Source organism: Montipora capricornis, chromosome 6 (assembly GCF_036669925.1).
Source record: "Montipora capricornis isolate CH-2021 chromosome 6, ASM3666992v2, whole genome shotgun sequence".
Lineage (NCBI taxonomy): Eukaryota > Metazoa > Cnidaria > Anthozoa > Scleractinia > Acroporidae > Montipora > Montipora capricornis.
The window spans coordinates 54,508,974-54,514,668 of NC_090888.1; positions in this window are offsets into that span (position 1 = coordinate 54,508,974).

Below are 5,695 nucleotides of genomic sequence, written 5' to 3' on the forward strand. Positions count from 1 at the left end.
TTCAGACAGGGCAAAAACTCATATTCACCCTAACAATGGAATCATGTGCTCTTTTGATGTCGCCTCACTTTTTACAAATGTTCCGCTGGAAACAATACAAATCTGCCTCGACAAGTAAAATTTGCTTCCTGATCCTTCTACCTTACCTCGCAACGTTCTACGGAAATTACTAGAGTTTGCAACCAAAAAGAGTCATTTCATTTTTGAGGGCCAATATTATGACCAAATTAATGACTTAGCCATGGGTTCACCTTTAGGTCCAGCATTGGCCAACATTTTTATTGCAATTTGGTTCAGATGCGTTGATGACACATTCACCTTGTTTGACACTAAGGACACTGCTTTAAATTTCCTACAATACCTTAACAGCCAGTCATGACAACATTAAGTTCACCTTAAAGTTTGAAGAAAAGGAGGAAATTCCATTCTTAGCTGTCCTTGTTAAACGCACTGCCAACAAACCTTTTTATAACATCCGTTTACAGAAAGAAGACAATCACGGGACTTTGCACTAAATGGGACTCTTTCACACTTGGAAAATAGAAAGGTAATCTAATTCGCACACTCGCTTAATCCCTTCGCAATTTGCCTTACTGGATGTTACAGTAGTGATCATGTTTGTAATGAAAATAGGGAGGAGTGTTGCTGACAGTACTTTGTAAAGTAAATTGGCTGTTCGATTACCGTGGTAGTTACAAATATCAATGAAATTGACATGTTACAGGTGTTTTGCTTTTCTAAATTTAGCGCGAGTGGCCGTATTAAGGGGGTGAAATTATAAAGAATTCTACTGTTTGGGATTTAAAATTGTGACCTTTGGCCGAATTAACGGGTGACCGCATCAACGAGGGTTTTCTGTAAGAGGATGTATCGCCTTTTTGCCGGGCCAAAATAAAGTGGCTGCAATAACGATGTCACCGTATTACCGAGGTGGCTGTAAGGCGGGGTTCCACCGTAAATGTAATATTGGGACAATCTGGCGCCATAAACAATAATTACGAGGCATTATGTGATCCAGGCTCCTTCTCACGTTGGGGTGGTCACGTGATCTGTTCTATTACTGTTACGTGTCAGATAAACTCCATTTAAAAATATTATAATTTTTGTCGAAGATTCGCCACCATTGACGATGGTTACAAAGCATTTGAGGGCCAAGCCTCGTTTCCATTTTGGACTGTGAGGGTCACACTTTTAACCTTCCATAAAAAGCATCGGTGCAAGCTACAAAATTGCCGACATTTGGCAGGTTCCTTAGGGTCCCCTTAACACATCTATACCAGTAGCGTAGCAGCTCTCGTAATCTACTATTGTTTGGTATTGTAAGCAGCTTCTATTGTTTTTACGTTGAAGTGATTGTTTCAATTGTTTAGTCTTTTGTTTGGGTTACGGTAGCGAGCCAATCACATTATACGTTACGAGAGCAGCTACATCACCCATCTAGATAGGCGGCTTGCTTTCTTCAAGAAATTCCCAAGGGCAGTTTATTTCGCGACATATGCTCCCTGACTATTTTGCTGGGCAAATATCCACGCAAACGAGGGTTATTGCTTGATAACTGAGTTTGCATCATGTGACGTAAATTAGCCAATAAAATCGCCCGAAAATTAATCGGTGGGTTATAACAAGTGATAGAAAGCCAACGAGGCGCGTAGCGCCGAGATGGTTATAGTCATTTCATATCCAGCCAGCCCGAGTACAATAATTGTGTGATTAATTAAAAACTCTAGGATCAACAATTCTTCCACTGAAGCATCGACTTTTGCCTCGGACAATTCCGGTTTAAAACAGCTTTTGTTGGCTATTTTTTCTCAAAGGGGCAAAAATGTTTTCAGCTCGCTTTATTGCTGACGCGTTCCTTGAGCATGTTAGGTACAGCAGGTATATTAATTGATAGCCTGTGTTCGGCGAGGCAAAAGAAAATGCTGGAAATCTGATATCCGTACTTCAGTTTTTAATAAGTAGATTTAGCCAAGCCTAAAAGCGGACCTCCCGGGCTATTTATGCTTACTGGCCTTTAATACTTAAACAACGAATTTACGAGACAAAACAATTTGGATTTTTTTTTGTTTAGCCTTGACGAAAAGTAATCAAATAAAAGAACCAAACAAACAAAACAATCTAAAACGAGTTCTTTCGTTTCTGCTTGTCGGTCATAGGTCGTCCAGGCATCATGAAACCATATCAGATTCAAAAATTGCAATACAGAGCAAAATACAGCTCTAAACAAATAAATAAACACTCAGCTTTAAGTTTATATCCCTCCGATGCTTGACTTGAATAACTGCGTTGTCACCAGGGTGGTCCTGACCACAGCTATATGTATCAAACCTGGATTGAAACCGGAAAAAAGTGCAGGAAAAAAAATTAAACCGTTTTCCACCTGAACACGAAAAGCGTCGACTATGAAGAGCATTAAATGCCGTAGTATGGCCGTGTAGCTGCGTCGAGCCACAAAAGGAGCGCGAAAATTTGAAAATTGGACAAAAGGTAAACTTACCCTACAGGATAATTGTAATTCTCCGAGTCCATGCGGAGCAATTATGACATCATTAGGCGTTTCCTTTGTGCGTATGCGCAATAAACCACTCTTTGAAGATTATTACGTAAATGAAGACAGGCTATATAACACCGAGTGAGTACCACGATCACCCTCTTCCTGATGAGTGCAGGATTATTTGCCTTTTGACATACGGAGTATAATAGATCACTTTGATCCCTGGAAGGGAGACTGATGTCATAATTGCTCCGCATGGACTCAGCGAATTACAATTATCCTGCAAGGTAAGTTTACCTTTTGTCTAATTTTCAATTCTCCTCATCCATGCTATGCATTATGACATCATTATGAGCTTTTCAAAGCAGTATGGCAAAAGGTACTACAAAATCAGCTTTATTCCTTTATTCAATTTATCATGTAAGGATCATTTTGCCTAATTGAGTATCAGAGGCGACATAGCGATTATAATATTTAGTGAAGGTCTTTTCATTGGACCAATTAGCAAGTTAAAGAATTTCTGCTATTGAGGCACCATGTAAGAACGCTTTGGATGTCGGCTAGGTGAATCTGATGCCGTAGAGGGTGAGGCTTGCCGTTGTGCGGTTGAGTCATTAGATTCCACCACCGTGTGGAAGTAGTACTGGGCGCTCTATCAGCAGACGAAGTAGCATAGTTAGTTAGTTAGTAAAGCCCTTGGCTCCAAGTTGGAGCATGGGCCATCAACAAAAAGCCTCCAGAGATGTCTCTTTTCTGCCGACTGTTGCAGCTCCTTCCAGTTCTTCCCGAGGATCTTCATCTCTTTTTCCGTATCCCTTCTCCAGTTATTCTTGGGGCGGCCCCTCTTTCGTTTTCCCTGTGGGTTCCAATGCAATGCCTGCCTCGTAATGCTGTTTGAAGGTCTTCTCAGCGTGTGGCCTACCCACGCCCACGCCCTACGAAGTAGCATAGGATACCATATATGACATGTCCACACGGGCGCTACTGGTAACACACAGGCTTGGTCTTTCTGGACCTTGGACAGCACTCTGGGAATTAAGCTAAACGGTGGAAAAGCATAATTAAGTTGAGTTCCCCAAGTCAATAGTAAAGGCGTCTGCAGCGCACGCCTCGGAATCGGAACGCCATGAAACAAATTTCTTAAATTTGGCGTTGAGTGGCAATGCAAATAAGTCGATCTCCGGATACCAGAGTCTTTGCGTAATCCACCGAAATACAGTTGGAGGAAAAACTCCACTTAATCCTCTCGTTGAAATTTCGAGAGTGATAATCCGTGTACAAATTGACTTTCCCTGGAATGTGCTGAGCTACTACGAAAATCTCCCTTTCTAGGCACCAGACCCACAATTCTCGAGTGAGGTGATTAAGGGAAGGAGAAGCTATCCCTCCCATTTTATTTATGTAACCAACAACCGTGGAATTTTCTGTCCGCAAAAATATTTTAGAGTGATTGGGAGCAAAACACTGGAGTGCGTGAAAGGCAGCTAATAACTCCAAATAATTGATGTAATGTTTGGCTTCATCAATGGACCAATGTCCACCCGTGGTGTTCGTATTATACCGAGCGCCCCAACCCAAACTACTGGCATCTGACTCGATGGAATGGGAAAAGGCGGATGTTCGAAAGGGCTTGCTAGTGTATTTTCCAATGTTTTCAATCACCCATAACAAATCGCTACGAGCTAGTTCAGTGATGGGTACACGATCATCGTAGGCTGCCCCAGCAGATATATGTTGCGATGTGCACGCTTCGGTAGAACGATAGAAACGTTGAAGGTATCGAACGGCTGGGAAAGCTGATACGAGCAAACCGGAAACCTCGGCCACCTGGCGAATGGTAACCATCCTTGATTGATGTAACTTTGAATAAGTTTTCTCAATCTTTTCTTTGGGAAGAAAAATAGTCATAGTCGAAGAATCAAGGATGAATCCTAAGTACGTCAATCGTGTCACAGGATCAACCTGAGACTTTTTGTAATTCGTTTTGAAAACAAGGTCGCCAAGAAGTCTTATTACCTTATGTACATTGGAGGAACATTCTGTCTTAGACGTAGCAATAATTCAGTAAAGTATCGTCTATGTAATAGCAAACCTTCATGCCGTTAGACCTCAACAAAGAATATAGAGGTTTCAGGACCTTGGTAAACGTGCATGGCGCTAAACTATACCAAAATGGAAGACAAACAAACTCGTAAAGTTGTTATTTCCAGATAAACCGTAGAAATTTTCGATACGATTCATGAATTGGGATGCTGAAATTAGCATCTGATAAATCTACAGAGGCTAAATAATCATTGCTGTTGATTAATTCACGAGCAACATTTATAGTTTACATTTTAAATGTCTTTTAACGACTAACTTGTTCAATGGCTTGAGATCGATGACTGGCCTCAAATCACCCGTTTTCTTTGGAACCAGGAATAAATTGGAAATAAATTTTCCTTGGAAACGCTGAGCCTTGGCAAAGGCTCCTTTTTCGAGTAACTTTAAAACCTCCTTGTCAACAGCTTGACGCAGCCCTTTAGAAAAATTCGCTTGAGAAGGCAACACAGGTTGACAAGGTTCACTCTCGAATTCTAGGTGATAACCTTCAACACACTGTAGGATCCCAGGATCAGAGGTGATTTGACGCCAGTTCTCAACAAAGGTGGCTAAATTACCGGCATAACTTACATTTACGCTTTATTGTCCTTGTCTTTGTCTTAGCGACTTAGCTTCCCTCGGGAGAACTCTCTCTTGTTGTAGCTGTAGTTGTAGGACGTTTGTCTTGCCTATTGTCAGAACTTGTTTTCCCTTACCTGGGCATAACTTTGGCCATGATCTTGTTGGCTTCGTGATGTCCTCTACACTTTTGCTAAACTCATCTCCAAAAAGAAAGCGAGACAGAGGTGTAGACGGCGAACAGACAGAGCAAAAATTCTTTGATTGATCGGGATTTAGGAGGTCTCTGCGTTTCAGTGAGACTTAAAAAGAAGCATTCCCGATGAAAGACAGAGTCGCACAGGTAGTCGACCAATACTTTCTGGTCCAACTCTGTCTTTTCTTTCTAGCATTGAATTAGAGATTCAACGGCTAATGTTATTGCCTGAGCCGCGTGAACTGCTGGCCCCGGTTGTTCGAAAGCCTATTAGCGTTAACCCACGATTAAATAGTCCTAATCCACGGAATAAAATTACCCTTCGATTAAATTCTGTTCCTCAG